Source organism: Chinchilla lanigera, unplaced genomic scaffold, assembly GCF_000276665.1.
Source record: "Chinchilla lanigera isolate Chin_1 unplaced genomic scaffold, ChiLan1.0 scaffold00003, whole genome shotgun sequence".
NCBI classification, from domain to species: Eukaryota; Metazoa; Chordata; class Mammalia; order Rodentia; family Chinchillidae; genus Chinchilla; species Chinchilla lanigera.
This window is the reverse complement of record NW_004955404.1, coordinates 14,517,105-14,529,845: the sequence shown is the minus strand read 5'-3', so window position 1 is coordinate 14,529,845 and position 12,741 is coordinate 14,517,105. Positions and strand designations below refer to the sequence as shown.

General features: G+C 35.9%; 1 protein-coding gene across 1 annotated transcript in view; it reads left to right on the top strand.

Annotated features, from left to right (window-relative positions):
* Positions 1–12,741, top strand: part of Cldn10 (claudin 10) — a 114,696-nt gene that overhangs the window by 68,067 nt on the left and 33,888 nt on the right. The window lies entirely within an intron of this gene.

Below are 12,741 nucleotides of genomic sequence, written 5' to 3'. Positions count from 1 at the left end.
ATCTAATTTGAAAAGAAATGTGTAGGTTGAAAGTCAGAGGATGGAAAAAAATACTCCATATGACAAGAACCCAGGAAAAATCAAAGGTAGTAATTCTATTTTCAGACCAAGTGGATTTCAAGTCAAGATTAATTAAGAAAGACAAACAACGTTATTACCTTCTTGTAAAGGGAATAATCCAAAAGGAAAGGAAAATAATCATAAATAGATATGTACCATATACTGACATACCCAACCATATAAAACAAATATTGCTGGGCATGGTAGTACTCACCTGTAATCCCAGCACTCAGGAGGCTGAGGCAGGAGGATCATTGCAAGTTTGAGGCCAGCCTGTGCTACAAAGTAAGCTGCAGACCACCTGAACTGCATAGCAAGACCCTGTCTCAAAAAGACAAAAAAAAAAAAAAAAATTAACAGACATGAAAAATCAAATAAGCACTAATACAACTGTAACACTCCACTGTCACAAATAAATAGATCAACTAGACAAACAATCAACAATGACATATTAGAACTGGACCAAATTTTTGAACAAATGCACTTGGTAGATGTCTACAGAGTGATCCACACAACATAAGAATACACATTCTTCTCAGCTGCATATAGGGTGGTCTCCAAAATAGATCATATACAAGCTCATAGAACATGCTTAAGTAAATACAAAGGAATTCAAATAATACCCTGCATATTATCAAATCATAGCATAGTGAGATTGAAAATCAATGGAAAAGAAATCACAAGAACTTCATAACATATACAAATTAAATATCACCATCCTGAACAACCAATGAAATCACAGATGAAATTTAAAAATAAATTAGACAGTTTCTTTAATTAAATGATAATGCCAGTACAACATATAGGAACTTACAGGATGAAATGAAAGCAGTCCTACAAGCGAAATTTATAGGGGTAAATTCCCAAATCAGAAAAACAGAGCAAGGTCAAATAAACAACTTAATATTTAACCCCAAGCTTCTATAAAAAGAAGAGCAAGTCAAGACCAAAACTCATACAAGGGAGGAAATTATAGAAATCAGAGCAGAAATTAATGCAATGGAGACTAAGAAAACAATACAAAGAATCAATGAGTGAAGAGTTGGTTCTTTGAAAGATTAAATAAAACTGACAAACCCTTAGCCAAACTTATCAAAAAAGGAAAGAAAAGACCCAAATCAAAGCAATTAGGAATTGTAACAGATCCTGTGGAAATCCAGAGCATCATCAATCCTTACTTTGAAAACCTGTATTCTAATGAGGGAAGATACAGAAGAAATGGACAGATTCCTAGATACATATGAGTTACCAAAGCTGAATCAAGAAGACATAAAAATTCTAAATAAACCAATTTCAGTCAATGAAATGGAAGATGTAATTAAAGACCTACCAACAAAGAAAGACCCAGGCTCTGACAGATTCAGTGTTGAATTCTACAAGAAATTTAGAGACAATCTAATGACACTAGTTCTCAAACTCTTTAATGAAACTGAAAAGGAACCAGAACTCCCAAATTCATTCCTGGAAGCAAGTATTACCCTGATACAAAAACTGGAGAAGGACCCAAGTAAGAAAGAGAACTACAGGCCAATTTTCCTAACAAACATACATGCAAAAAATCCTCAGTTAGATACTAGCAAACAGATTGCAGCAAATCATCAAGAGAATTATACACCATGACCAAATAGCATTCATCCCAGGAATGCAGGGATGGATCAACATACATAAATCAGTAAATGTAATACACCATATTAACAGAGCCAAGGACAAAAACTGTATGATTATCTCAATAGATGCTGAAAGAGCATGTGACAAAATCCAACACCTATTCATGATTTAAAAAAAACCTATAGGAAATTGGAATAAATGATCTTTATCTTAATCTGATAAAAGCCATCTATGACAAACCAATAACCAACACCATACTAAATGGATAGAAACAGAAAACTTTCACTCTAAAATCAGGAACAAGATAAGGATGTCCAGTATCACTACTCTTATTCACTATAGTTAGCCAGAACAATTAGACAGAACAGTGAGACAATTAGAACAATTAGACAGAACAATTACCCAAAACAATTAGACAAGAGAAAGAAATAAAAGGAATCAGGATAAGAAAGAAAGAAGTTAAATTATCATTATCTGCAGATGATATGATACTTTACATAAAAGACCCCCAAAAACTCCACCAAAAGACTTCTCAATTTAGTAACCAAGTTCAGTGACATAGTGGTACTCTCAGGGCAGGGGATATAGCTCAGCAGCATAAGTGCCTGCCTGGCAAGCTTCAGGTCATGAGTTTGATTCCTGGTACCAAAAAAACAAAAAACAAAACAAAACAAAACAAAACAAACAAAAAAAAAACAACCAAGCAAATAAACCAAAAACCTCATAGTACTCTGACAAAGGAGATCAAAGAGGATATCAGAAAATGGAAAGATATGCCTTGGTTATGGGTAGAAAGAACCAATATAGCAAAAATGGCCATACTTCCAAAATGTTATGCAGATATATTGCAATAACAATCAAAATACCAATAGCATATCTCACAGAAATAGAGAAAACAATCCTAAAATTCCTTTGGAACCAGAGGAGAGCTGGAATAGAAAAAGCAATTCAGTGCAACAAAGGCAAGGTAGGAGGCATAACATCCCTGACTTGAAATTATACTACAAAGCTATTGTGATTTTAAAAAACCAGTATGGTACCAGCAAAAAAATAGACCTGATGATCAGTGAAACAGATTAGAAGATGCAGAAACTTCAAACACATTCAACAATATTATCCTTGACAAAGAAACCAAACACTTTCCAAGAAAGAAAGATAACCTCTTTAACAAATAATGCTGGAAAACTGGCTTGCCATGTACTAAGAAGACTAAATCTAGATCCATGTCTTTCACCATGCACTAAACTAAAATTGAAATGGATCAAAGATCTAAATATTAAAACAGAAACACTACATCTGCTGGAAGGTAGAATAGATAGAACTCTTGAAGATATTGGAGTAGGTAAAGACTTTATGAACAAAACCCACTTGCATAGGAAATATCACAAAGAATTAACAATTGGGATATCTTATTGAAGAGCTTTCACATGGCAAAGAAACCACCCACAGAGTGAAGAGACAAGCCATAGAATGGGAAAAATTTTTTCCAGCTGTTCCTCAGACAAAGGACTAATATCTAGAATATATAAACAAATCAAAATTTGAAGGCCCAATCCAAAAATGGGTAGCTGAAATGAATAGACACTTCTCAGATGAAGAAGTAAAAACAGTAAATAAATATATGAAGAAGTGTTCAATATCACTGGTCATTCGAGAGATGCAAATTAAAACACTGAGACTCCATCTCCCTCCAGAAAGAATGGCTATTATAAAGAAGTCAACCAAAAGCAAATGCTGGCAGGGCTGTGGGGAAAAAGGAACCCTTCTTCACTGTTGCAGGGAGTGCAGGCTGGTGCAACTACTATGGAAATCAGTGTGGAGATTCCTCAAAAAGCAAAAACTAGAGGTTCCATTTGATCCAGCTATCCCCATTCTTGGTATCTTCTTGAAAGAACTAAAATCATCATACTATAGTGATGTGTGCACATCCACGTTTATAGCAGCACAGTTTGTAATAGCTAAATCTTGGAAACAACCCAAATGCCCATCAACTGATAAATAGATAAAGGAGATGTGTCTTGTTTTTTATATATATATATATATATATATATATATATATATATATATATATATATAAAATGGAGTAGTACTCTACCATAAAGAAGAATCAGTTTGAGGTATTCCTAGATAATTGGATGCACTTTGAGACCATAGTCTTAAGCGAAATAGTTTAGACACACATGTTTAAATACTGCAGAGTGTCTCTTGAATGAGAAACCAAAAGTATAAATATGGATCAAAATAAACAATAGATACTGGGAAATGGAAAGAAAATGTTCAAATGAGAAGGGGAATAAGGGATGGAGAAGGTGGAACAGAAAGAAGGGACAAAAAAAGAATAATAGGGAAAAATAGAGACAAAACTTTGTAAATAAAGAGGGTGGAGGGGTTGAAGGGAGGGAGGGCAGGGGGAAAAAAGAAGCAAGATATATCATGTACAAGTACAAATTCCCTATGATGAATGTTGTCATTATATATATCTAAAATGTACCAATAAAATTTTAAAAACCACAAAAAAATAAATAAAATGAAATAGTTTAAGTGAAAAAAAAAAAAAAAGAGAGACCAACAGTCATACCGAGTGAAGCTAAGGGAAAGGAGAATGTCCCCACCAGGCAAGTGTGAAATTTGTGAGAACAGAAATAAGTACAGGCACCACAGCAAAGCCACCTGGAGATTTACCTCTACTAAAGACCATTTTATTAAATGAGTTGTTGACAAGGAAAAAATACAGTTCATTCAATAAGTCGGCAGCAGTAAGTTAAAGGGAAGCATTAACTAGGTCATTATGAACCACACAAACTGATCCTTAGAGCTTGAATATAACATGAATTGATTGTCTGCAGAGAATTAGAAAAGGTGCCAACATTCATGGCTGAGAGACACTCCATCAAAGGTGTTTTGTTTCATTTTGAAACAAAGCTGGGAACAATGTTGTTTTTATTTTTTTAATGTAGAACTGGTTGGGTCAGTAAGATATTGCTTCCAACACCTAGCTTTTCCTAATATTTTTGTCCAAATAGGATCATATAAATCCATGTTATAAAGTACAAATTTCTAATTTGAAAAAGTTCCCCAAATAATCAGGAGAAGAAAGTTCAAAGGTACTATTAACTTCTTTTCTTGCTTTGTTAATCAATTTCTTTCGGTGGTAGTAGGGATTGAACACAGGGCCTTGTGCATGCTAGGAAAATGCTCTACCACTGAGCTATACCTATAACACATCAATTCATTTTTTCAATCAGTAAATTTAGTAGTGTTTTCTGTTCTCTTGGTGAGCAATGTGTTCAACTGATCTCATGGAATATTTCTCCCATGGAAAGAGAGATTCGAATGAACTGAAGTGAATAAACACACTTCTTTGCAAAGAATGTACCATGTACATAGAAAACAGGGCTTGAAAAGAATTAAGAGCCATTGGCCTTATTAATATGTGATTTTTTTTGGTTGTTTTTGCTGTCAAGAACATTTGGAGCTCCAGTCCTTTGCAGTAGAATTCTTAAATTCTAGGTGAGCTTGCCTCCAGGCTAGAATAATTTAATCACCTGACTTTCCTGTAACTATATTTTTGGGTTAATGAGGCAGCATTCATGCATAAGTGGTCCTTTTCCAATTTTCAAAATTCTTCTGTAGGGCACTGATAAACTTTTCTTTCACAACTCCTCTGCATAAATTACAGATCACACCTAGGATTTATGTGCAAATAAGCAGGATACAACTAAGATTCCAAGTTTTGCTGTCATTTGTTTCAAATAACTTTGAGTTTAACATTGTTATTCTTTGGTTTAGCAGGTGATCGTTGTCCCTTCAAATCAGTATATTAAGTGTGATCAACTGGTATTGTTTTTAATAATTATGGTAAGAAAACATTGCAAATTATCCTAGAATCAAACCCAGGGCAATTGTTATGGAAGGTCACTTTTATTGTTAAAACATTGAGTTCTTAATTAAAAAAAAGATTTTAGGACTGAATAAATTCCATGTACTAAAACATAAGGCAACACCAACCGGAAAGTGTGCTGTCAGCTTCACATTTTCAAGTGCCAATAATTGTTTCTTCTTGTTTCTTGGTGGGGGAGGAGCTTCAGAAGTTTCCAGTGTGCACCATGAATAATTTAAATCCACCTCACAGAACCCTCTTCCTGTGCACTGAAAGCCCGGTGACATTTCCAGAGTTGCTGTTTATTTTGGGATGTGAGGGATGTTAAAATTCTTTGTGTTCAAACCACAACATTTGTGAGTGGCATGACACAAAGACTCATGGCACACTGTAAGTGGTCAAGCAATCCCTACTGGAAGGAAAGAAGCTATTGAATTACCAGAGTGAAGAGCAGGCAAATCCACCTGGGTCAGCCAGCTCAAGGGAGGCTGCCAAGGACTTTCAGCCGTTCTCCTCTCCCACCTGCCTGAGCATACTCCGTCTAACAGAGGGCGCATTTCTCACCAGTTTTGTTAAAGCAAAGAGAACACATCCAGAATTACATAAAAGAGAAAGTTAGTCTGATGGTTATTTGAGCTTTTACTCAAGGAAAGCACCTCATGTGTCAACTATCTCCTACATATATTCTTTATCATTTTGTCCACATGTTCACCAAAATATTTCCCTGAAAACCACTAACTTTTATGACACTGTGTTGTAATAGGAACAGTCTAGCAGTTATTTTCATTTCCTTTACAAATGAAAAATAAAAGAAGAAAGTCACTTATCTAAGTTCATGTATGAAGTTTCTATAAACACTCTTTGCCATTCACACACGTACTATTCCAGTAAGAGAAAGATGATCATCTTTCTTAAATGACAAAATATGGTGAGCTTTAACTCATGCTGCAATAGCAGTAGCATAGTTCCTTATTTTGCATTTTTAAGGTCCCTTAACTTTGAAGCAAAGATTGCAATACATTTGATTATTAGCGCAGAAGTTGAATTACTGAATAAGAGAAAAGCTGTTTTGTACTTTAAAGACACAGGTTCTCAATTTTCCTATCAAAAATCATATATTCTCTTTGTAAAATTCTTATCTGGATTACCCTGTGTAAGCATTAGATAAAGAAATAATATTTTAAAGCTTTCAGATGACGATTATTTAGTATTTCTATCTTTAAAGACATAGAGATAGACTTGCACTAATATAAGCATTTGATTTTCAACAAAGACACGAAAGTAATTCAACAGCAATTTAAACAAATGGTACTAATATACCTGGAGTCTCATATGGAAAAATGAACTTCAACCACGAATTTATATCAAACACACAGACATTAATTATGAATGCATCATAGGCCCTAAGTATGAACCTAAAACCATAACATTTTAAAGGAAAATATAGGATAGTATCTCCATGACTGGAGGATAAGCCAAAGTTTCACAAGGCAGGTCCTAAAAAGTAATAATATGCTGGATGTGGTGGTACATGTCTAAAATCCCAGGACTCTGGAGGCTGAGATAGGAGGATCATATGTTCAAGGCCAGCCTGGACTACATGGTGAAACTCTTTTTGAAAACCAATAACATAAACAAAAAACCATAATGTGTATGTGTGTATATATGTATGAATTAGACTTCATCAAATTTAAAATTTCTCATCAAAAAGTACTTTTAACAAAATAAGACAGACCACACACTGAGAGACTATATTCACTAAAAATATATCTGAAAAAGGACTGGTATCTAGAATACATAAGGAACTCCTACAATGATAGGGAAACCCTCTGCCAAAAGAACAAAGATTCAGAGACACTTTACAAAAGAGAACATTTGAACGAGTAGTAAACACATAAAAATTCTGCTCAATATCATGTCATCAGCAAAATGAAAACTAAAACCACAACCAGATGTCACTGAATACCTACAAGAATGACTAACATAAAAAAAACTGATAACATCAAATGTCAGCAAGAATGTAGAGCCCTTGGAGTTCTCAGGCATTGGTTAAAATAATGTAAAATAGTTCTACACTTTGGGAAATAAATCAAGCAGTTTCTTATAAAACTAAACACACTTCTTCTACAACTTAGATACTTACCCATGATAACATATGTTCGCCAAAAGATTTGTACCAGAATGTTCATAGTACCTTTATTGGAAATAGCTTAAAGGTGGAAAGAGTCTACACCTTTACCAGTAGAAAAACGGGTAAGCAAACTGTGATACTTACAAAAACGGACTATTACTCAGCAAAAAAGAAATTAACTACTCATACATGTAGCAAAACGGATGAATCTTAAAAATCAGATTTTTAAGAATAACAGAGGCATTTTACAAAAGAGTATATACTATCAGATTCTATTTAAATGAATTCTAGAACAGACAAAACTAATCTACAACAGAAAAACAGAAGAAAACTAGAAAGGGGTACAAAATCTTTCTGGAGAGATGGTAACATTCTGTATCTTGATAGGTGTTTGTTTTATCTGCATAGATGCACGCATTTTTCAAAACTTAGCGCACTTAGAATTTATTTTACAATATGTGAATTTTATATGGAGAAAACCAAACATTAATCTCTCACTAGTGACAGGCATGCTTAACTATTTAGAAGAAGTTGTGCTGGTGCCTACAACTCATTTTAAAATACTCCAAAAAAAAAAAAAAAAGCTGGATTGAAAGATGGATAGAACAAAGGAGGGATGGAGAGAAGGAAAAAAGGAGAGAGAAAAAGCAAACAAATAAACCAAGTAAAATGTTTCATGGTAGACTCTAGGAGTTGGATATAGAATATGGGTGTTCACGTATCACTCTTTTAACATTGCCACATATTTACAAATGTTCATGTTTTTAAGAGATAAAAACTGTTCTCCTCTTGATGTACTATTTTCCTAATACATTTCACAGAATTATCTTCTAATGAGACTACTTGAGAATAAAAGACTAATTCGTTCAACCCATTCTAAGATAAATCAGTATGGTATTTTTGAGTGTACATTCCGGTACCTGTAAAGAAACAAGAGGGTGGAAAGGCAATTCTTTAGGTGAAATAGAGAAATATTCATTGAGCGTTTACTACCCGCTGTCCTCATAGGATGCAAAGACACGTAAGGCTTTGATCTGCAGGTGCCAAATGCTCACTGGGCAACCAGGAAGAAATGGGGCAAAGGGCAGATGCCGAGGCAATGCAGCCTGAGGGTATATGCTCCCACCAGGGTCTCCACACATACTACTGGATCTATGCGCCAGGCTCCCCTCCCGTGTCCATGTTGAAGTCATCCACTCCATTCCTAAGCGTCAGCCCAAGGTCATTTCCACAGGGACTTCTTCCCTGATCTATTCTTTGTTCTATAGTTCCAGAGTGCATAGTCCTTTGACAGACCTAGATTTAGTTCATAATTACTTGGTCAGCAGAAGGATCCTTTGAGTAATGTGTGTCTCCTATGACATGCACCAGTAAGTTTTATTCATCTTCCAATATTTTCTTTTACATTTCTTGCCTCATCTATTCATGCCAATATTAAAAACAGCATTCCTTAGGCTTTACAGAATTTCACTTTCCCAAAAGTGTTTTTCAAGCACCTTATACAGATACATATAATATTCCGGGTATGGCACACACTTGTAATCCCAGTGCTCCGAGAGACTGAGGCAGAAGGATTGCAAATTTGAGCCTCGTATAAGCAACTTAGAGAGAATGTCTCAATATAAAAAGTAAAAAAGGCTGGAGACATAGCTCAGTTCAAAGACCTTACATTCAATTCCCAGTATCACACAAGAAATTAGAAGTTAAAATATATACAATTTTCAAAGAATATGTGAACCAAGCAATGGAAGTCAAAGAAAGAAAGAATTTCATGAGAGAAAAGTGGGCAACTATGTCAAAAGTAAAGGCAACAAAGATAAAGACTTGAAAACACCTACTAAATCAGATGGCACAAGCCATTCACCTCTGTCTGTGATGTCCCAGTGGGGAGAGAATCAGGGAACTGCACTGCAGTGAGTTGAGAAGAGAAAGGGCTGGTGAAAAAGAGAGGTCACTGTAACAGACAAGTTTGTCACGATGTGTGACTGAAAAAAATGAAGGAAATTTTCAAAATGCCTCCTAAGATCTTTAAATGCATTTGTGTATTCTCCTAAATCTGACAGAAACCAGCCCTTGGGATCACCTCCATCCAAGCCGAAGGACCTCATGAGGGACAATTTGTCTTTACCCAAGTAAAACTTACAGTCTCTAAAGGAAGACAAGTTTTTTCCTAGAGAGTATTGGTCCAAAGAGATACTACTTTGTAGTTGAGCACAGTGGCACATGTCTGTAGTTCCAGAACTAAGGGAGACTGAGGCAGGAGGTCCACAAGTTCAAGCATAGCCTGGGCAATTTAGTGGCTTAGCATTATTTGGCCTCAAAATAAAAAATTAAAGAAGGTCTTGGGAACTAGCTTGTGTGAAGGCCCTGGCTGGGTTCAATTCCGAGTACTGCAAAGAAAGAATGAAAGAAAAAAAGAAAGAAAGAGAGAGACAGAAAGAGAGAGAGAAAGAGAAGAAAGAAAGAAAGAAAGAAAGAAAGAAAGAAAGAAAGAAAGAAAGAAAGAAAGAAAAAGAAAGATATTATTTGTAGTTTAAAATTGGGTAAAATTCCTTAACAGATTTTGATTGAAAGAAAACTATAGATTCCTAATTCTTGACCTTTCAATTGCTATGTTTGCTTTGCAATCATCTTTCTTTAATTAAGTTTATTGGGACCCTGTAGATATACGTACTGATCACATCCATCATAGGGAATTTGTACGTGTACATTATATATCTTGATTCCTCTTTTTTTCCCCATTCCCCTCCCCTCCATTCAACCTCTCTTCCCCTCCTTATTTACAAAGCTTTGTTCCTATCTTATCCTTCTTTTCTCATTTTTTTCTTTTCCCTTCCTTTCCCCCTCCCCCCTCCCTTGTTCCCCCTTTCTTTTGAATAAATTCTTCCTAATTCACAATATCTGTTATACATTTTGGCTTTTATTTACACTTTCAGTTTCTCACACCAGAGAGGCAATACCATATTTAAACATTTGTCTGACTTATTTCACTTAGGAATATGGTCTCAAGGTTCATTCATTTAGCTATAAATGTCTCAAGTTTATCCTTCTTTATGGCTGAGTAGTACTCCATTATATTTTTTAAAACTACATGTTTTTTATCTATTCATCAGTTGGTAGGCATTAGGGTTGTTTGCAAGATTTAGTTATTACAAACTGTGGTGCTTTAAACATGGGTATGCATATATTGCTGTGGTATGATGCTTTTAATACATTTAAAAAGATTACCAAGAAGGGGAAGGGGAACAGCTGGGTCAAATGGGATCTCTAGTCCTAATTTTTTGAGGAACCGCCACATGATTTCCACAGTGGTTGCTTTGCAATCATCTTTGAACACTGTCTTTGCAAGAGTTTTTGCATCTGGTCTTTCTCTTCCTTTTCCATCATCTTTGTAACAAAACTGTGTGCATTCTTTTAAGCTAGTATACGATTGTAGCACACAACATCCACATTCCCTGTGTGGAATTGGTAGCACACATAATATATCTTAATTCCTTTTTCATCCCCTTTCACTTCCCTCTCCTCCTTCTCCATCCATCTCTTGATTTTCTTTTCCTTCCCCTTCCTGCTCCTTCTTTTTTTTGGTACAGATTTGCAATCCATAATGTTTCCACTCAACCTATTAAGTGCATTATTCACATTTGACTGTCCTAACAGTTTTTATCCAATAGAGGGCACAATTTCTCATGGAATAGACCACAGTATTTCAAAACATCTGTTCCTAGTACTCAGCAGTTAAACTTCCCACTTGCTGTGACTGACGCTTGGCCTGTGTGTACGAATTCAGTCCTATCACGCAAGTGCTCGTTAAGAGCACACTGCCTCTTCACACGAGTTTCAGAAATAAGGTAAGACTACTGCTGAAGTAAAGAAAGTACACTGAAGTTAAGGTTTTTCTACTTTGCGCAGCCAAATCAAATTAAGGTAGAATGTTTTAAAATAAAATAGTAAATAGAAAAAAATCAACCCAGTTTGCTTACTCCTTTACTTTTAGGATGTGTGTCCATCCAACCATAGTTTAAAGGGTGCCTGTTGAAGTGACGTTGTTCAGATTCTGGGTGGAGCGGTCAGTAGCTAATTCCTTCAGGGGACACTGGTGTGTGTGTGTGTGTGTGTGTGTGTGTGTGTGTGTGTTTTGTCACAGCTGGAATTGTTTATGTTTCAGTGAACACCCAGCATGAGTGGCTTCTCTGACACACAGGAAATAGTAAGACTGGTGAATATAGGGGATCCGGTAAATTCCCATCTCAACTGGTGCTTTAGCTTAAGCCTCATCATGATTTGTGTACATTTGATCAGGGGAATGAGGAGACAAAGATGTGCTGAAGGACTGTTGAGTTTCATGATCACAAATCATAAAAGTGAGAGGACTATGCAAAAGGGAATTGTGCTGTCAATGGCAGGAAGAGCCTGTAGGTACCCCTCACTTAACAGAAATTCCTCTCACCAACTTCTGTACATTTTAGGAAAGCACAAATCACTCCACAAATTCAAAGCACAAATTCACTCCATAGAATGGCAGTTCCGCATCTGAAGGTTCAAAACGCCTACACAGTTATTAGCTTATTCTGGTTTCTGTAACTGGCTTGGATTCCAAATTCAGGCTTTTCCCTCTAGCATACCTACCTGCCTGCTAATTTGCTGGTACATGGTAACAATGAACAAGTGTTTTCCAGGGGCAAAACATCATTTTGATTGGCTCCAGGCCCCAACAGATGAAACCAACTGTGAGCAGAGTTTCACTGAAACCTTATCTGCTAATGTATTAGCACTGCTGGCTATTAACTAAGACTCAAATAACTACTTCCTCCAGAGGTGATGTATAACTAAATTTATAGTCCCTCTTTATGCACCAGACTGAAGTGGTATTGCTAGGATCTGCAGAGAGAGAGAGGGGAGGAGGAGAAAAGGAGGGAGGGAGGGAAGGAGGAAGGAAGGAAGGAAGGAAGGAAGGAAGGAAGGAAGGAAGGAAAGAAGGAAGGAAGGAAAGAAGGAAGGAAGGAAAGAAGGAAGGAAGGAAGGAGTAAATTCCAAGGTGATTTTATTTCTTTTTTTTTTTTTT